Genomic DNA, 22,201 nt, shown 5'->3' with positions numbered 1-22,201 from the left:
CAAGGTCACTTTGGAAAACAGTATGGCATCATCCAGTAAAGCTAAATATGCAGGCACACTACAACTCAACCCATCAATTTCTATAAATCTACCCTTCAGAAACTTGCATATATGTAGCAGGCTGTGTTTAACAAGAATGTTCACGGCAATGCTGCAATATCTAAAACGGAGAACAACCCAAACAGCCATCAAGAGCAGAATGGATATCCTGGACTATTAGTACGGTGGGAAACAATTCCTCAGAGAAAGTGAGTGAATTTATTGCTACTCACAAACATAAAAGTGAATGTATTATTTCATTTACATTGATTTTAAAAACATGCAAAACTAAATTATGTAATATAGGAAATTAATAAAAGGAATAATGACCACAAATGTCCAAACAGTGGTCACTGGGGGGGTGGGTGGAAGAGTTGTGATTGCAGAAGGGGAGCGGGAGCTTATGGGGTGCTTAACAATAATATTCTACTTCTTGATATGGATGATGGTTACATAGTTGTTCAATTTATAATTATTCTGTATGTTTTATATTCTCTTCTGCATATATGCTATACTTTACCCCAAAAAAGTCTGAACAAGCAAGTGTGGGAAAGCAAGAATTCTTCATTTTAAAACTTAATTTTAAACTTCGTTTATTTTTGCTAATGTCCTTAGATGAGTATCGTAAATGCCTCTAACTTTCCTCAACTAATGAAATATTAGTTTTGATGCCGCCACAAAGCTACTTTACTAATCTTTCTACAGACAAGAAAAATCTATGTCATTACATTCATGTTCCCCATGTTAGAGTTAGGTTAAATGCAGCGTAAACTGTGAATCTTAACTTTGCCCTCTACGGTCGAGAGTAGGTCAAGCTTCTGCTGATGGAATGCTAATCATTTACCCAAAACCGTAGGAACCTTGCTCTGTGTCAGTGGGATCTAAAGTTACTTCTGTGTGTGCTGCTCACTGGGCAGCAAAAGCAGAAGGAAGATGAGGCAGAGACAGTAACACCCAAGGGACTCACAGTTCCTTGTGTCTCCACCCTAAGTCACCTGGCCGACAGAGGTCAAACAAGCCACAGAAAGGGTAAGTGTGTATAGTTAGGATGCCATCGCCAACATTCAACGTATGTACTCCAGAACCTTGCCCCCAAACTCAAAATGTTTTCTCCAAACCAAGCAACTGGGATAAATATACCACAGGAAACAGAACCTGGGTCTAATGAATCAGTGCCAGCTGGATTGTTCACAGCTGCAGGTTAAGTTAAAGAACAGGAAACCAGAAACCTTTTGTTTCTACCTACAGACACTCATTTCTCTTCTGTCCATCCCCACTACTAACGTGCACAGCACTATGATCTCCTGCTTGATTTATTCCAATAGCCTGCTAACTGAGCTCCCTGCCTTCAGTCCCATCTGCCCAACACCAAATCCATACTCTATGCTATATCCAAGAGTAACCTTTCTAAAATGCCAAGCTGCCCACGTTATTTCCCATTCAAAACACTGTAATAGATCCCTACTGCACTCAGGTTAAAATCCCCGTTCTTCAGCATGGCCTATGACACTTTGGGCTTCTTTCCCTCGACCCATCTCTCAATAAACCGTCCACCTCAAACTATCTTCAGGGCATCCTGAACTAGTTGCAGGCCCACAAACTGATCGTGCTATCTCACCACCCCAGACTTTCTCTAGGCTGCTGCTTCCCTCAGCCTAGACCGTGCTTTCAAGGCTAGCTCCAACAGGCCCTGCAGGGTGGTACCACCTCTAATTACACAGGTACTTCTCCTTGTGTTTCTGCAGAAATAGGTGCCTGCCTGTCTCACAGCATCAGTAATGGACTCCAACTGTCTTTTGATTGTCTGCCTCCTCTACCCCTTTCCAGACTAAGTTCCTTCAGGGCAGAGCCTAAAACTTAGTCATTATACCGCCTATGAATAAATACCATAATCCAGGGCTGCTCTCCTCAAATAATGATCCCTGGAGAAGTCTTCAAATCTATTCCACCTCTTCACTACATCAATGAAGAAACTGAAGCTTAGATAGGTAGAATAAATCACTGAGGTCACATGATCAGGGACAAGCTGGGTATGGAAATCTGGTCTCCAGATTCCAAGCCCAAAATCTTTGCATTCCCCAAATTCTTCTGTTTTGTTCCCATTTAATGCCCACTAACTGTTGCCTTTAAATACAAAAGTAAATAGACATTTTCTTAAGAAGGAAAAAAACAGTTTCTCTTGTTTTCCTTGGTGCATCATTAGAAACAGATTCTAATGTTAATTCTTAAAAAAAATTATCCATGTTTTAGTGATCACTTAGAGCAAGGACAGCAAAAATGATCCATGCAGGATAAAAGCTGCATTTCCTCAACTACTCCAACAGAGGGCAGCATCTGCCAGCAAAGTGAATCACAGTACAGGCAAAATTCTGTTTCAGAACCCAACAGAACACCCAAACAGCAAGCTCAATTCTGTTACTCAAACGGAACTTGCTGCTACAGTACACTGAGGGTGTATTAATTTACTTATTAAATATTATGTGTGTTTCCTTACCAATCTTATGCATATAGTTTACAAGTGTAAGCTCCATTCAGTTTTTCATTAATGGTATCATTATTTTGTGGATTCTCTGTGGTATGTTAAGAGGTGCCTTAGCTCATGAAAAGTAAAAAGGACCAAAAATAGTGGAGTCCAGGACAGTAAACGCTACTGGAGCTGTATTTATGCCTTACGCCTCAGAGGTTCAAGCTCTTTTACACAGTCTCTAATGACCCTACCTACTTCTAAATGCTTCCATTCTCAACATTCTCCTTGTTTGCTATCAATTTTTCCTGCCGCCAAACTAAACCCTAATTCTCTGAGTCTCTCTGCAGTAAATACTTCATCTGCCTGTCTCTCCTACTAAGTTTTCCATTAAGACTATCACTAAAACCTTTAAGTACAAGTACAGATACTGGAGGAAGCAGATTGAATGAAAATTTTAACAAGTATATCAAAATCTGCTCATAAGTACAGAGTATTAGGAACTTCCAGGTAGAAGATGGCAGACTGAATCAAAGAATGTAATTTTCCCCTTTCCTGGAACTCTTCTACATCTGCAGAAAATGAATTTTTAGAAAGAAAAGAATGATGATGGGAAGAAGCCTACAAGTTTATGGAGAACAAGAAAAGCCATAATTACAACCAACTTTTGAAGCTGGGAGATAAACAGGACTTAAAACCCAAAAGACCTATGAAAGCTGAGTCCTAAACCAGAAGTAGGAAAAACCAATAACCAATGCAAATTGTACCTAAGGATCCTCAAAAGGCTCCAGAATCAGCAGCACTAGGCACATGGAGAAATGCGGGGTGGGGGTGGGGGTGGGGAGGGGAGCAAAAACCAAGAAGACCGGTTGAAAGCTGTTTAAGAAGCAGTAAGATCTATAGACCCTCTGGTTACCCTCAAGACCCTTCCCCTATGCCATCAGGAGACCACCCTCCCCTACTCCAACAGAAGTCTGGAAATGTATTCTTAGAAGAGGGTAAAACACAGATATCTGGATTGGGGGATGCCAGGCACAGCTGTCGGCAGGAATCCTTTATCAAAAAGAAGAGGAAGTTAATCTACATGCACTACATGCTAAGACACCAGCACTTTCCCTCTTCCAGTTTCTCAGGACCCCAGCACCCCGAAGCCCTTACCCTTGAGGTAAAAGGCTGGAAGAGCCTTCTCTGGGGAATTGAAAATGACCTTAAGCTACTGACACAGTCCAAGTAGATCACCCTAGAGCTCTGCCATCCAACATGGGGGCTACCAGCCACCTGCAATTACTCTGTAACTACCCAGTGCTTCTAATGTGGCTAGTGCAAATGAGGAAGGAATTTTTAATTTTATTTAATTTTTAAAATGAATGTTTTATTGTTATTATTAAATAAGTAGGTTTGGAGCAAGTTAGGAATGTGAATTTACCTTTCACTTGTAAATTTTATGACATCTAAATATACATTAAGTATTTTTATAAAAATTTATTACCTGAATTGAGATGTGCTATAGATGTAAAATAAAAACTGGAGTTCAATAACTTAAGATAAAAAACAGAATGTAAAACATCACGCTAATAGTTGTTATATCTGCTACAAGTTGAAATAATATTTTAAGTATACTGGATTAAAAATTATATTATTAAAATTAACTTCACATGTTTCTTTTCACTTTTTTCTTTTCGTCTTTTTCTGTGGCTACTATAAAATCAGAAATTACACATAGAACTCACATCGTATTTCTATTGGACAGGACTGTCCTACAGTAAACTGCACAGCTAACAAACCTTATCCAGGCATCCAGAGTTTCCAATGAGTTTTTAGTCCCTCGTTCTTAGTTATTTTTCTTTTGGTGGGGGGGGTTATTTATTTATTAGGTTTATTTATTTATTTTTAATGGAAGTACTAAGGATTGAACCCAGGACCTCATGAATGCTAGGCACGCACTCTGTCACTGAGCTATACCCTCCCTTCCTTTAGTTCCTCATTCTTAAACATTGGCAGACAGCCCAGGACTACCAAACATCTGAGGAAAAACAGTAATAAGAGAAGGGGAAAAAACAACTCATCACATATAGAATACACAAGGAAAAGATTAAAAAATTAATATTCACAAGGGAGAACATAATGCCATTTTAAAAAGAAACATTCAGAGGAAAAAGAACCCTTAAGAGTTGAAAACATGATAACAGAAACTCAAGAGCAAACTCAAAGGACGGTTGGAAGATAAGAATTTGAGGAAATCTCCCAAAAGGTAGAGCAGAAAGACAAATGGAAAAATGAGAGAGAAAAGATAAGAAAATTAGATCAGTTTGGGAGGTCCAATATCCAAATAATAGGAGAAACAGAGGAGCAAGCTATGAAGGAAGTAATTCAAGGATATTTTCCAGTACTGAAGGTTAAGACTATTATAAAAGACAAAAACAGATCACCAAAGGCATATCATGGTGAAATACCAAAACACTGGGAAAATAAAGAAAATTCTACAATTTGAAAGGAGGAAAATTGGTCATATACAAAGGAATCAGAGCAGCTTTTAATTTTTAAAATAGTATACCAAAAGTTAGACAATGAAAAAAGGTCTTTTAAAATCGGAAGATAATTTGTAACTTAGAATTCTATACCAACCAAATTATCAATCAAATAGCCATTTTCAGACATTTACACTTTCAACAAATTTATCCCTATGCACCTCAGTAAGCTACTGTAGGATATGCTCCACCAAAACGAGGGAGCAAACCAAGAAAGTGAAAGACTCAAAATACAAGAAACAGATCTAACACATGGAAGAGGAAATCCCTAGGACAAAGATTCCAGGATGACTGCTCTGTGCCAGAGAGCACAATTAAAAAGGAACAATGAGACTTGAGCCAGACCCTGGAAGACTGTCATCACTATCACCCACTTACGTTCTGGGTTTTTAAATTGCCAATACCAGTGAGCCTGACCCGCGTTCTTGGCTTGTCTGAACTATATGATAACAGTGTCTTCCCTCCGTTCCTTCCTCTACTGCCTGGACTATGAAGGACACTCATTCTTCCTGACAGAATTTTTCTACTTTGGTTTATTCAGGAGAGCTGAAGGTTGGCCTTGGTGAGCTGAGTCCTTCCCTAATCATATTTTTGTTGAATATCTACTACTTGGCCCTTACTGTAGCCCCGGCAGATACTCAACTGTGATGTTCCCCTAAATTCCCCATGGCTTGGCCTGCTTGTATCCTCAGAAGGGGCCCTTGTTAACATTCAGAGAATCTAAAGTCAGACTATGACTCCAAGATAGTATGGTTTATTTTCTCCTGGGAGCCTCCATCTAACAGTGGTAATACTGTCAATTAAACAGTCTAGATTTTTGCTTGTTATTCAATTTTTATAATAATCTTCCATTTATATGCAATGATCAATAGAAGCATAAAATTTTTATTTTAAAAAGGAGTAGGAAAAGGGGGGAGGACATAGCTCAAGTGGTATAGCGCATGCCTAGTACACACTAGGTCCTGGGTTCGATCCCAGTACCTCCTCTAAAAAAAATAAACAAATATATGAACCTAATTGCCTACCCCTTCAAAAGGGTATCTGTAATATGTATGACTGAAACATTATGCTGTACACCAGAAACTGACACAACATTGTGAACTGACTGTACTTCAATAAAAAGAATGCAAAAAAAAAATATATATATATATAATCTTAAAAAAGAAGGAGTAGAAAAACATGTATTCAATAGGAATTTTTTATAAATAGAATGAGATGAGTAAATAAATTTCTGAAGATCATTTGCTGGTACAGGAAAAGAGCTTAACAAAACTGTATTTATTAAAATGAAATTGATTTTCTCTAAAGGATTCTCAGTATTATTAAATCTGATTTAAATTAACACAAATTGCTCAAAGGTGAACTGCATCAAAAGTAACAGCATCAAAAATAAATACACTTGGCTGGGCACTGCTCTGCATTAAGACCATCAATCAACATAAAAATAAAAAGCTGTCCCATCACTCTCCTTCCAGAGAGTAATTCAAGGTTCTGATTCAGTCACCACATCCTAATGTAATATGTGGTAAGATAAATCTTTTGGTTACCAACTGCAGGAAATAAGAAACTTCCTAGACACTTAAGAGTTTGGTTTCTAAAAGAAACCAGAAATTAAAAAGTCAAAAGACCCCAAAGTATGTCCTGTGAGTCCAATCCAATTAAATTTATGACCTAAGGAGTTTGAAACATACGCTGATCAATTAGTATCATAATAAATGCAAATGAAATGTAAAACTTCTTCTCCATAACTGGATTTGTTGTGGTGGTGATGGTGGTTGTATCTATTAATATTTCAATCTTTAAGAAGTGGGCCGATGGGACCAAACTTGGGAGTCTTTTGGACAGAGATTCCCTGTTTGCCTAGTAACAGAACTGGACCTATTATACATTGAGTAATATCAGAAATTCACCCAAGGCACTGATTCACTTCTACCCAATTCTGTGAATCTTTAACTTTTCTTTCTAGTTAGAAAAGGTGCACAGAATTCTCAACTAAGAATGGTCTTTTGGAACAGGATACTCGTGCAGTCAAACAAAAGGCAATGTCCTTAGTGGCAGAGAGGTTAGCAGAGATCTAATAAAAGAATATGATTAAGCATCACCCTGATCACAGAGTACATTAAATAGCAAAAAGTGTTTCTAGTTCCAACCAATGCGCCTTACAAGAACAGTTAATCACGGACAATAATCCCACGAACCATGTGGCTAGCATACTGGTAATATAAACCTACAAGTGTATGCCTTTATTTCAATACTTTCTAAAGATTTTGTTCAGGATAATGTATAGGGGACAAATATATCTGATTGATTCTAGGAGCCCCAGGATTCCTGGTAACTATAGGCTTTTCTCATAACACCTATAATCACAATGCAATTCACTAACTGCCTCAACGTATTCAATTCCTACCTCTCCCTCTTCCTCCCTCCACCCTTGCTCATGGGCTAATTCAGTGAGAAGAAAATGTTTAGTGTGGTAGGTAGAATTCTAAGATGTCCCCCAAGAGTCCTAACCTGATGTACTTACCCTGTACAATCACCAGGACTGTAGATATGACAGGCTATCACTGTTGTAATTGGGTTATGTTACTTGGCACAACAGACTTTTAAGAAGGGGAATTTATCCATTTGGGCCTGACCCAATCACAGAAGTCCTTTAACTCTGGGGTGAGAGGTCAGAGACAAAAGAATTCAATGTGCTATTTCTTGGCTTGTGCATGGAAGGGGCCAAAGGGCAGGGATTGCAGGCAGCCTCTAGGAGCTGAAAGCTAGCAAAGAAACAGGACCTCAGTCCTACAACTCTAAGAGGCTGAATTCTGTCAACATCCTGAATGAGCCTGGAAGATTTTCCTCCAGCACCTAAAGCTGAGAAATGGGCCAGCTGACATCTTGATGTCATCCTGTGATATGTTGAGAACCCAACCACACTATCCATGCTGGACTTCTGACCAACTGAACTGTGAGCTAGTAAGTGGGTTTTGTTTTAAGCTGTTGAGTTTGTTGTGTAAAAGAAGGCAACAGATACATTAAGGAAACTGACAAAATTTATCTACAACTTGAGCTAAAGGAAAAAGACCCTGAGTCCTGATTTTTATTTCTGGCATCCTAAAAACGGCAAGTATGATTCTGAGCAAATCATACTGATTCCCCATGCTTCAGTTCCCCTGTTACTACAAAACAAAACAAAGCCAGACACACACTTCTTGGGACCAATAAGACCATGAAATGGAGCAGTGAGAACTTATTCTGTAAAGGCAATCATGCAGTCATTACGACGGAAAGACGTCTTGTAAAATAGACACCAGAAGACTATACTAGTTGACACTGCACTCCAACAACAGAGCATAAGGAAAAAGTTATTCCTCATCTATAAATTATACTCTTAGCCATAGTCAGTCATTTCACAAAAAGATCTAAAGGAGGACTCAGCCAAGCCAGGCTCTAAATATTTTATATCAGATCCTTCTTCAGACCATTTATTGTAGCTGTTTCTGTGGACCAGACTGTAAGTTGCGTGGGGGCAGGAACCCATATTTTATTCATTTGGTATGTCCAATGTTTAATAAATATTTTTAAAATTAGCATCACTACAGGTTGAGGAGCATCATCCTAAGCACAGTATTTTCATTCATCCACTACTGTATTCAAATTGAGCAAACTGAAGGAAAGTTTCAAGTCAAGGTTTACAACAGTACGCTTATTATAGACCATACAGACCAAACTTTCAAGAGTAATATCTTTCCCTATGAATGAGCCCAGGGGACCCCGACTGGTGCTTCAGCCCACATGACATATTTGTTAGCTGTCCTTGTGGAAAATATCCAATTATGGGACACATGTCACCTAGGAAGTCTTCCACCTCCTTTGAAAAGCAATAAGCCTCCAGTAAAGTCATAGGCTGCCTACAGGTAAAATGGGAAGTAGTGTCACTGCAGCCAACAACGATGTTTTTTCCAATCCTAACCTACCTACCCAGAAAGGAACGGGTAAGGTACGTGTCGTCCAGAATCACACAGAACAGAGAGCACGTTCTGACTCTGATTCATTTTTTTATTCTAGCGTGGGACTGATACTCAGCTCCTTAGGACAGTGAGGCAACAGAGGGTCATAACATGGACTTGAATTCAATTACCAATGAATTCTATGCCAGCTTTGCCATAAAATTCGCCGCATTTCCACTAAAGGACAATAAAGGCATATTAACTTTTCTTTTTATCCACCATGGTTTCAGTCTTCCTATCTTAAGAACTATGTTGTCTCATAGGACTAGTGTGAAGAATAAATAATAAAATAGATATGAAGCACTTTGTTTTGCAAAGTGCTTTGTAAAAGGTAAATAATATATGATGATGGAACCAATGGAATTACCTTCAATTCCCACTCCTTATAGAGAAGTCAATTAGAACTAGAGAAAAGGAAATAATGAATGCCTTCAAATGTAGGAAACTTTCCCTTCCATTTTCAAATAATGGTCCAAAGATGACATCAAATGAGTCAATATCTCATCTACCATTTACAGAGAAACAAACTAGATTCTGGGCCATCACTACTTATTGGTGCCAAAGTATCAAAAAGTGTGTAGAACTGGAGTACCCACTTCAAAAAAGAAAATCAAAGAAAAAGGGTCTATCAGAGGAAAGGAGGTCTAAAAGAGAAACACAAAATGACCAGGAATTGAAAAATATGAAGTATAAAGCTAATTATAAAGTTAAATGTGTTTAAGGGAAAGAAAACTGAAGATTATCCAGCAGTCCCCAGAAACGAGGATGGCTCTGTCATGTTCTCCATCATCGCTAAGGAAAAAGTGCTAAAAGGAGTAAGTAAGCCTCTAGCAGCTCGTCTGTTTAATTCCACACTGTCCTGGCGGCCCCATAGCTAAACTCAGTACTGGAGAGTTAAACTCATTAGAATTCATACAAGAGATGACAAAGGAAACAGTAGAGGAGAGTCCAAAATCTTAAGCACAAGTTAGAAGTGCCATATAAAGAGCATTAGGTAACTGTATTCCATTCCTTTTTGCAATAAATTTGAAGTAACTTACTTATAAAATCAAAGCAAACTCAATTTCCCTCACAACTGTCTAAAACTGTTGACGTCTGCTTTCCAATAAACCATATTTCCCAACTGTAATTAAAATGAGGGGAAAACCATCTTTACATTAGAATTTAATCCTCTGACAGACAGACCCAATATGTTCTAACAGTCCTCTAACTGTCGAAGAAGGCAAGTCTCCTGGGGAAAAGAAGGTAACTTTTTGCCTCCAATTTAGCTCATCCAGAAGCCTGGGACTGGCAGAGCCTGCATCCTAGATAGCTGATAGCCTAGAGGAAGAAGAAAAGTCCACTCAGGTTTCACTATTCCAGCTCAGCAGAACAGGTGGAAACCAGGCTGGGAACATTGCATTCCTCCTCTCTGTCCATCCAAATAAACTGCCAGCCCTGTGCGTTATGAAGCACCCATAGGCTAAAAAAACCAAGCTGCTAGTAAAAGAAAAGTGCTCAGATTCTGGAAGGCCTAGTCTCCTATCCTGAACCACATGGTGCAGCAGACACGCCCATCTCCTTTGCTGTCAGGAAGGAGGTGTACACATACTCTGTCATCTGGTGAGAGAGCTGAGTAAGTGAAGCTTCCTACCTTTCAAACATCCTAAGGTTCTGATAAAACTTTCAAATACATATATAAAAAATAATAAATAACATTAGCCTCATTTTCCAAAGTTCTGACATATTTCTCAAATACTGATACTTGTTCTTTACTTTCTTATTAGAGAGAGCTCTTTACTGCCTTAGCTTAGAGATTGTGATTGCTCCTTTAAAAAAAGGGGTGTTGTCCATTCATTTGCAAACAGTCAATGACTCAGGAATGCTGTTTCCCAATCTCCGTAGCAACTGTCTTCTCCTCCCATGTCCTGATGTGAGTAGCCAGACATCTACTCTTCCTCAAGGGTGAGCATGTGAACGACACACCCAAAGGCCTGGCAGACAGGAAGTTTCTGCAGCTGATGCTGCTCCTACATACAGGCACCAAGTATAAGGCCACCTTGTTTTAAATCCCATTCTCAAACCCTTCATTTCTAAATGATGGTTACACCTCTTTTGTTGTATATTCACATTATTCCTGAATACCCAGAAATAATCACAGTCTACTGATAATAGTTTAACTGATCCAAAAATTATACTACTACTCAAAAAGCCAGACTTGATCTTATGAAACCATAGAAAACATTTTCTGGTCTATTACAAATCTACGACAAGATTTTATTTTGAGAAAAATTGGCTAAAGGGTGGGGGCAGACAGCATGAGGCAAATCTCGTTACTCCTCTATCACCAGAAATATAAGCAAGAGTTAAAACAAGGTCCTTCTGATACTGCTAGCAACCATACTTGTGTGGTACTATGTTCTAATGCAAACACAGAGAATTTCATGCCAAAACTTAGGCTCCAAAGAGATTTCCATGTTTCATATATTTTTCTCTTTGGGTTTAACTATTGAAAAATGACTATAATTTCTGGAAAACAAGATAGGGGATTGTTTTACTTTATTTTTATACACATCTATATTTTCTTAGAAAAATATGTATCACTTTTATAACAAAAAGTACATCCATTTCAAAAAAGTAGCGATTTTCAAAGATTAGAAAGATGAAAAATATTTATGATACATTGTTTTAAAAGCAGAAAACACCTAGAAACTATAATTGCAATGTTGTAAAACTATCTGTGCGGAGATAATGGCTAGAATATTCAAATACTAAGTGAAATAAAAATAAAAATTTAGGATTCTTAAATATTGCTATTTTGACAATGTATGTATATATCTCTTCAAAAAAGTATGAAAAAATCATAGCACAGCCATCTAAAAGCAAAGCCATCATCCAATCCTCATATTCAAAATGCCCATCAGCATTTACTCTTCTTCAGTAGTATTTTGCTTAAGGAAATACTCCGGCAGGGCACAATGACAAAATTTAGGGATGACAATGCAATGTGAGAAAGAATAATGAATAGTTAGTGGAGTGTAAAAGCTAGCTCACCAAATTACATGACCTTGAGCAACTTAACACCTGGAGGCCTGAGTGGCCTTCTCATGCTGAAAAAAAAAAAAAAAAAAAGGAGACTGGGTCAGATCATTCCTAGGGTCCCTTCAAGGACCCTTAAAGATGGTGCCGTTACTACTGCTCTTTTTGAAAGCAGCCCAATGTCTGCTGCTTGCTCGATAGGACCTATCCTACAGTGGCTTCTCACCACTTCTTCTTGTGGTTTCAATCACAGGAAACAGACGTCACCCATGGGCCTAGAAGTAAGTAACGAACCAGCCCTGGCGGATGCAAAGAGTTGCCAACTAGGGCCAACACCCATCTTTTTAAAATACCAGAATCAAGAAATCACTAGAAATCTCTATGCCTAGGGAGCCTGACACACATCTTTCACAAAAACTAACAAAACTAAAAATATTTCTTTAGGCCCCATGAAAGCATGATGAAATAATTTTAGAACAGTTTAAAACTACTTTGCTTCTATGGCCGAACGAGGAATCAAAGGAACTCCATAGCTATGGGTAGAAATACGTGAGCCTGAGAAAAAACTAAGGCACTCCTACTGCCACCAGCATTTTTTGTGCAGAGGCTGCCATATTCTGAGGACTTGAAGATTCATCCTGATTGCCTTTATTTAAAATTCTATGTAAACCTGTTCTGTAGCCATGAAAGACCATGGTACTAACAGATATAATATGGGGACTTAACAATTATTCACTTTAAATGTATGTTATCGGGGATGGGTAGAGCTCAGTGGTGGTGCGCATGCTTAGCATGCACGAGGTCCTGGGTTCAATCCCCAGCATCTCCATTTAGAAAAAAAAAAGTATGTTATCAATCCCTAGAGCATTGGGTCAAATACTGCTCTCATTTATAATGATAAAAGCTGGCAGCCCTGTACTATGTAAAATAATGCAGAGATTTTTAATCCCATAGACATGTTCCTTCACTAACACAAGACAAAACCATAAGATACTATCTCTAGAGAAAAATAGCAGTCTTTTTTCAAAAGAATTCTTCAGATGGGGTACAGTTATATGCAGTTTTCTCTGCCTCACAGTTACCTTGGTGAAAGGACTAATGTTTTCAATCTCCTACAACAGACCACAGAAACGGGGAGCCCTGAAAGTAATCCCAAGATTCACAAGACTAACAGTAAAACTAAAATATCTAACAGGATATTGCTAACATGAACTAAACACCACCACTGCTCTTAGGCACCTTGTAAGTTATATGGGAGATAAGACCCAGCCTGCAAAGAGCTCTCAATATCACTCTCTCTCTCTGTCTGTCTCTCTCTCTATATTTTAATTTTGCATTCATGACAAACTAAAGAACACTTCAAATAAGCATGCAATCAAAACCTACACTGCATTGTACTAGAGTACATGTAGAAGGAAATGACAGGGCCCAAAGATAGGCTCAGACTTTCCTGCAATGGCATTTCCCACCTGAGCCCACAATTTGACTACACAGTGTTGAGATGCAGCTGAAGAGAGTCATGTCTTTTAAGATCTAGACTAATCACTGAAAGTCTGAAAAGATGGATTATTACAATTAATAAGGAACGGAAAACAGACAAACAACTACCTGAACTCTATGTGGGTAGCAGAAGTGATTAGCTGGAACCTTAACACTAATGTATTCATGTTCTTAGATATTCTGATTTACTAACACATTCACAAGGTCAAAAACTGCATCAACATGTATCATGACATATTACAAAAGGCTAATTTTCAGTCCTGCTTTCTGTAGGTTTCTACAGAAAGAGAATCAAAAGCCCTCACAAGAGATAAAATAATCTCTGGGCAGTGGCTTCCTTAAATGGTTTATCTCCCACTGATCCTCTTGCCTGCTATAATTGGGCCATTTCTTTTTACTACAGCCACACATTCAGACCTCTGAGCCTCTGTTCACACTGCTCCCTGTCCCATGACACCCCTTCCTCCTCTTCTCCAACAATCCTTGGATTTACTTCCAGGGCCTATCATATCGCCCATCTTCTATGAAGCTAACTAGCACTGCCCACAATTACATTCTGGATCATTTGTGTAGAATTTGGGACATTAGAACAGACCTTTGAAATCATTCTAATTCTTTTGAAATTCTCTTATTCTACAAGAAAAGACCAAGAAAAGTGGAGTGACTTGCCCAGAGTTCACATGGTTAATTAGTAGCGAAGTCAGACTAAGTAGCAATATATGGAAAGAATGCTTCAGTGGGAGAGGAAGATGAGGATTCTAGTCCTAGGTCTAGTTGTAAATTTGGACAGATCACTTCTCTAGGCCCACATTTCTTAATCTGTAAAATAAAGGATTTAAATTAAATAATTTTTAGCATCCTTTTCACCTCCAGCATTCTAAGATTCTGAAACGTGGGTCTTCTGACTCTCAGTTGAGGATTCTTTCCCCTTAATTCCTTAAATTCTCCGAATTTCTAAAGCTTTCGAAGCTATGCTCATGGCTTTTGAGCTGTTCCTACCCATTCTTCTACAGACATGGCTGAGATTACAATCTCTTTAAAAGCAAGGACTGAACCTGATAGGTCAACCACATGACTTCTTGATCTTCAGCCTTTTGAATCTAGGGTAGATTCACACAAACAAGAGAAACTCTATTCTCCACTCTTTGCCCCAATCATACAGAAAATCCTACTTCCAGACACCTGGATCTCTGTGGCAATGTCTTAATTATTAATCAAAGGCAAATACCTGCCAGATCTAAAGAATAAACTTAAGCAGTCCCCAGGCTTAGAAGAGACCCTGAAGCAGTTAGCCATTTGCAATCCTCATGGTCAAGTTTCAAAGCCAATTCTAAAATATAAATCGAAAATATGTATCTGAAAGATAACTAGAAATGGTCCAGCAACAGTTTCCTCGTCCTTATTTGTCACCACTACCTTGCTGCTCTCAGCAATAGAAACAACTAAAATTCCTGACAGGTGATGCTGTGAGAGCTGTTCTATTTACAAAGAACATAAGGTTACATTTAAAATAATACTAATTTAGACGACTTCTTAGTAACTCATGAGCCAGGGGAAAGATAGGTTTTGCATGCACTGTAACAGCTACTTTTACCTAACTAAGATAAGAAAGGTTTAATTAAGATTCCTGCAGTGGTTTCAAAGTCTGAATTATTAAATGCAAAAAGCAGTTAGGCATTTAGCCACTGCTATCTACACCCAATACTTCTTTCCCATTAGCTGAACTGGAGGAGAGTCCAGTTTTAACAGACTGCAGTAATCAAGGGCTCTTAAAGAGGTAACCCAAAAATTTTCTGTGAAACTCCTAACGGTGAATACCTTTTGATACTACAAGTACAAAAACTGGACACTTGTAAAGTGTCAGTGCAATGTGGTGAAAAAGAACATGGCTTTTTGTGGTGTTTTCGTTGCTGCTGTTGTTGTTTTTAAATCAGGCAGACCGAGGTTGAGTCCCAGTTCTAAGATCCAAAGCAAGTTCTTGATCGCACTGAGTTTCAGTTTAATTACCAAGATGGGAAAAACCATATTACCTTTTTACAAGGTTAATGTAGAGATCAGTGAGAAAATGACTCTAAAGCTCTTTAGTGCAGGGCTAGAGCTACAGAAAGTACGCAAACAACAGGTACCATCACTGCTGCTGTTACTGTCATTCTCTGTCTTCCTAGTCTGCAATGAATTAATCTTCCTATCCATAAAGATGCTAAACATTTATTAATATTTATAAATTGGAAGATTGGCATTACACAACCTGCAGCACACTGAGTTCAGGAAAACAAAAGGTTTCTAACACCACAAAAGAAGATGAAAATGATTCCAGGATAAACAGAATCTCAAAGGTCCCCAATCCTGAGTGTCAGAAATGTTCTGTCTTGTCTACAGGTGAAAATTTACACATCAAAGAGAACATGTGGACTATAACTCACACTTCCACAGTGATAAGAGGAGAATTTCAGAGCTAAATCTATAAAACTTTTAAAAGAAAACAGAAGAAAATCTTAGTGACTGTGATTTTAGCAAAGATTTTTGAAATATGATCAAAAAAGCAAAAAGGAAAAATAACTGGACTTCACCAAAATTAAACATTTTTGTTCTTCACAGGGGAAGAAAACATTTGCAAAACATAATCCAACAAAGGACTTGTATTTAGACTGCAATAAAAAAATTTTTAAGTGAGCAAAAGTTTTGAACAGCTACTTCAAGGAAGACATAGCTAGTAAATAAGTACATGAAAAGATGCTCAACATCATTAAAGAAATGCAAATTAAAGCCACATTGAGCAACCACTTGTCAACTGAAAAAAAAAAAAGCATAATCTAAAAGTTTTATTCAGTCGCCTTACTGAGAACCATAGACTGGGTAGCAGCCTCTCAGATATTTCTGAGGGACTGTTCCAAAGAGGTAAGAGAGAAGCCAGGATATATAGGAGCTTTTGCTGGGGAAAAAAACAATGTAGTTGAACATCAGATGATTACTGCTAATCACAAAAACCAGACATCTCAAGTTAATGATTTTTTAGTTCCTTTCTATGTATGGGAAGCTATAAGAGCCTGGGCTTAGAAATCACTCCTTTGATATGCATCTTAACTACATAGGGTCAGTATCCTGTTTTTCTCCATTCTGAATTCCCCTCAGGATGTCCCCTCAGGACAGCTACACTGGCTGATGGCTTTATGGCCACAACATCCTTTGTTTACTGAAATGGCAGGTGACATTCTTTGGCCACTCACTACATACCCAATAAAGTGGCTAAAATTTAAGACTGATCATACCAAGAGCTGGCAAGGAACCAGAACCCATATACTACTTGTGAGAATGTAAAATGGTACAACCACTTTGGATAACAGTTTGGCAATTTCTTTAGAAGTTAAACATAGTGCTACCGTATAACCTAGTCATCCCACTCCTAACTATTTACAAAAGAGAAATGAAGGCCTGTGTCCAGACAAAAACTTGTACATGAATGTTCACAGCAAAATAAGAAAAAACAAAACTGAAAACAACCCAAATGCCCATCAACAGATAAAAAATTAATTCTGGTAAATCCATACAATGTAGTACTACTCACCAATGAAAAAGAATGAGCTAATAATATAGCTAACATACATTACGCTGAAAGAAGCCAAAAGAAAGAGTTCATATTGGGTATAATTCCATCTATATAAATGTGTAGAAAATACAAACTGATCTATAGTTATAAAAAGCAAATCAGTAGTTAGTTACCTGGGGATTGGGGCACAAAGAGAGGTGAAAACGAGAGATTAGAAAGGGGCAGGAGGAAACTTTTGAGAGTGATGGATATATTCATTATCTTGATTGTGGTAATGGCTTCACAAATTGTACACTAGATATACGCAGTTTATTGTATGTTAATCATACATCAGTAAAGCTGTTTGAAAAAAGATGGTGATGTCCAAAGTGTCTGCGGCAAAACAACCAACCAAACAAAAAGGTGAAGACCCCTGAATAAAATGTGACCTACTCTAGGGGAAAAGGAAAAAAAAAAAAAGCAAGTGAAGGTTATCTTTTTACTTGATCCTAAAGTTCTAACATTAAAAAAAAAAAAGGCACCCAACTATGCCTATAAGAGACTCACTTCAGTCTTAAGGATACACATAAGCTCAAAGGGAAGGGTTAGAAAAAGGAAATGCAAGTGGAAACCAGAGGAGATCAGGGGTAGCCATACTTCTATCTGACAGAATAGACTTTAAGCCAAAGAGTATATAAAGATTTATACAATGATAAAGGGGTCAATTCATAAACAAGATATAACAATCATAAATATATACTCACTAAACATTCAAACACCTAAATATATTAAGTAAATCATGAGAGATCTGAAGGGAGCAATAGACAATACAGTAATAGTAAGGGAATTTGAAACCCCACGTTAGCAACAGATAGCTCATTCAGACAGAAAACCACAAGGAAACACTGGACTTGAACCATACTTTAGACCAAATTGGCTTAACAGACATGTGAAACATTTCATCCAACAGTGGCAGAATACACATTCTTCTCAAGCATGCACAAAATGTTCTGCAGGACAGATCATATAAGCCACAAAACAAGCCTTACCTTTAATTTAAGAGGACTGAAATCATATCAAATATTTTTTTCAGCCATAATGGGAAGAAAGTAGAGATCAACAAAAGGAAAACTGGAAAATCTACAAGTATTTAGAAATTAAACAACACACTTTTGAATAACTAATGGGTCAAAGAAGAAATCAAAAGGAAAACAAATACATCTTGAAATAAGTGAAAATGGAAACACTACACACCAAAATTTATGGAATACTACAAAAGCAGCTTATAGTTATAAATTTCTGTATCAAGTAAAAAGAAAGCTCTTAAACAACTTAACTTTATGCCTCAAGGAACTGAAAAAAAAGGGAAGTGGCTATATCGGAGATATAAGCCCACTACCTTGGTTTTCTGTGATCTTGAGGATCAAAGATGGTTTATAAATCAACCTCTGTTGGATCCTTAGAGTATGTTGAATCTTAAAAGAAAATGCAAATCCTATTGCTTTCAAACAGTTCTATTCCTAAAACAGGGAATAAGTTATAGAATCAGAAATTCAGAAAAATAATCTAGGACATCATGAACTCTACCTGTATCTGCTACCCTAACAAAACGCCAAAGTAGCTACTGCCTAAGGACCACTTATAACCACAACCAAGGATGGAATTTCCCATCTTCAGTATAATAATGCTTCCACATAGGAATGCTATGTGTCTCTCATACTGCAGTTCATTATGCTTATTCTCTTTTATGTCCCCTTATTTGTTTCATTCCCCTTCCTGGAGGGAAAAAAATGTAAGCAAACATTTAAAAGGACAAATTGACACTCCCTAACTGTCACAGAGCCAAGCAAGAGAGTCAGTTTCTTCAATCTTTTTCCTCTCAGTCTCATAGCTTCTAGTTTATCTGTTCTTAGATAAACCCTTTCTACTACTCCAGCTATTCCAAGACCCTGAAATTTACTAAAGGAAATGTAGAATCCAAAATGTATGCTGCTTCTCCTCCATTTATTTATCCATTTCCAACCTACAAGTGTTAAGAAGGGATTGCTGCACTGAGTGGGTGTTAAGGCTTGGTGACATTTAAAGTCCCTTCCAACTCTAAAAATTTTAAGGCTACCATTCATAGCAAGCTTTAATAATGAATGGAAGTAAGAATCTCAAAGTTAAAAGAACAATGATTCACCCAGAGTCAATCTGTAATCAGTGGTAATATTTCTTAAAATACTGGTCTCAATTTCTCTTTTCTTTCAGTAATTCTTTTACTTCCTTTTTTTTTCTTTATGTTTTTCTTTCTCATCTCCCATGAGCCATGGGAAAATCTTTTACTTTCTTTAAAAGGGTTCTTAAATTCGAAAAACTGTGTTTCTTTGGGAAAAAAAAAAAGACAGGTAGAAAATAAGATATGTTCACAGTGATTAAAACATTCTTTACTTTTCAATTTTAGCTTTGCGGTTTTAAGACATTTGAGTATCAACAGCGTTTAGTGCTCCTGCTTCCCCAAAGGCCTGGCTATCCATGGGACTAGAATCAGTCCTTACAGCAGCAGGGGAGTAATAAAAACAAAGCGGGAGGGGATGACAGACAGCTGGGCAAGGGGAAAGAGTGGAGGGAAGGGATCACAGACAGCTGGTCAAGGGGAGAGAGCTGGCAATATCCTGCCTAACCTTAATTAGGGGAAACACCCAATGCTGCCTCGCTAGTTAACAAGAGGTCAATTTTTCCCCTTCTGCTTTCAGACAAAAGTGATTGAGAACAAGAGGCTCAACATATTAAAGAAAAACACTTTAATACAAGGTTTGTTTCAATATGGGGATGCTTTTTGTAGTCATGAATGACTTCAGCTGAGACATAAAATGGGAGAAAACACCACCTGCATATACAAACTCTTTGTTTCTCTGTAATACTTAATATTTCTTGTTAATAAACATGATTTTAACCTGCTCTTCTAAATCATGTGGCATAACCTTATCTTTTAAGCCTCTACGACATTTCACTGAAAATATGACACTCTCCAAGAATAACTTGGCAATCGATTTATAAAATACACCGAGCACCCAGGGAAGAGCAAAAGGTGATTTTATCATACAGCATATAAAATTACTCTATTCTGACCCACGTGCCTATTAATAAAGTTAAAGCACTTCTCACGTATTACTCGTGTCTTAGCTTTTTAAATGAACATGATTTACAATCATAAAATGTTCAGCTCTTTTTATAAAAATATCCCAACATTTACCAGCTCTCTCAAGGCAGAGACTTCAATTCTGAGGCATTCCCTCAGTTTCCCCTCCTATGAGGGAGGATTTCCTTTGAGACAAGTAAATGTAATATTATCCAATGGGTCCTTGGGCTGTCTCTTTAAAGACCAGGCAGGAAGAAGGGCAAATTTTTAAGGTGTCATTCTGTCATCTCAAACAACTCAGTAACATTCCTGTAGGCTACCCTTCCTCTTTCCAAGCTAAGTAATCCCTATGTTCGTCATCTTTGGAAAACCACAAATGACTTGCATAAAATTCTCTGTATACTCCCTGTTTTTCAGTAACCTTTTGTATTAAAGTTAATGTCTTCTTTAAGAGGAAAGAAGCAGATATCTGCATGAACAACTCCACTTCTTTCATAATCTCTACTTTTCCTAATATCTGTTTAGAATTCTGCCTGGCGTCCTTCACCTTTGACTGCTCTCATTTTGGACAGACACAGGTCTACAACTAAACATTTATACTTTCACTATCACTTTGCTTTTAGAAGGGCATGAAAAACTGCAACATGGTAATAATTCAACATAGGCAAGATTTTAACATTTACATTCTCTTGTCTCTAATTCCACACTAAAATTCATGGTTTACAAAGTCAGGTTCCTAGCTGAATCAAGAAGCAATATTCTTTCTTAAAACACATCAACTTGTTGATTGTATGAGAAGACATGGAGTCTATAAAATGCAGGAGTCTTTAAAACGCAGCCTCCTGACATCCTGGTTATACTCACTTCCCTTACACATATTTCAGAAACCAGTCTGACACCCACATTCATCACTGCTGAAAAGTCACAAAACACTCTGTTCATTTAGCTTTTTATTTTCCTTCATGTTAAGGACTTCCAAAAGGAACTGAAGGAGGGATATGCTCAGGGCCCAGCAGAAGACAGACTCAAGAAGAACCAAGGGGGAATGGAACACCAGGAAGTCTGCCTTCAGCCACACGCATTAGCATCTTGAACAACTACATGTTTTAAAAAGGTGATCCCAACCACTTTTTAAACTTTACACTCCTTGAATCCTTTCCACACAAGATGCCTTGAAGGCTATGACCAGATCTTTGGCAATTTGTGCTCTCATCAGATGATCCACGCTTAGAACCTGCCTAAGCCTGGAGAGGTATGTAGCAGCTAAAGGGATCAGTAACCCCTTAGATACAAATAACCTTCAGGCACACTAAGTCTAAACCAGAGCAGTTTTACAAAATACATTCTTCATGGAGATCCTGAGGGCAAACACTCTAAAAAGGTAGAGTAGGCGAAAGAGCTTTGAGTTCACTTTTAGCCTGTAGTTCAAGAAAACTAAGCCATGGGTAACAAAAGCACACTAGCAATCTCGCCCACTCCACACCCCCCCATATACATACACAGGCACAAAGAGAAGTGGATTGCAGCGCTCCTCCCAGGCTCTCACTTCCACAGTTCTCACAGAAAGAGCAATGAGAAAGACAGAATATCCTGAAGCCTTGAGGTATAGTTGGCAATGAAAGGGTTAAGCAGCTTTCCTGGAAGCTTTCTAATCCCCTAGCTAGGCATGCAATTCTCCACACTACCTGTGCCACAATTTTTGTTTTTTAAAGTTCAGCAGGTTAAGCGTTACAACCAACACCTCACAAAGAAAAAGAATTTGCTTGGTTCAGCTCCATCCTCTCTAAAGCAAACACCAACGGCCCTGAGCCAAATCCACTCAGCACACACACGAGTCCATGTACAGTCCAAAAAACAGATGAAAAGCAGTTCAATTTCCTCAGGTAGCTCACCTTTTAGCCCCACACACTCAGTAGAGTTCACAAATTCGTGAAACACTTAAGTATTAGATAAAACAAAAGTACATATAAAATTCTATTAAGGACTAGGAAAACATTTATAAGTCAC

General features: G+C 38.0%; 1 protein-coding gene across 2 annotated transcripts in view; it reads right to left on the bottom strand.

Moving 5' to 3' along the window:
* The window catches only part of LOC102539899 (protein diaphanous homolog 1), a 39,472-nt gene that overhangs the window by 15,152 nt on the left and 2,119 nt on the right, over positions 1 to 22,201 (bottom strand). The gene's annotated exons all lie outside the window — the stretch shown is intronic.

Source organism: Vicugna pacos, chromosome 3, assembly GCF_048564905.1.
Source record: "Vicugna pacos chromosome 3, VicPac4, whole genome shotgun sequence".
NCBI lineage: Eukaryota > Metazoa > Chordata > Mammalia > Artiodactyla > Camelidae > Vicugna > Vicugna pacos.
The sequence above is the reverse complement of the archived record's forward strand: the minus strand, read 5'-3'. Positions and strand labels throughout refer to the sequence as shown.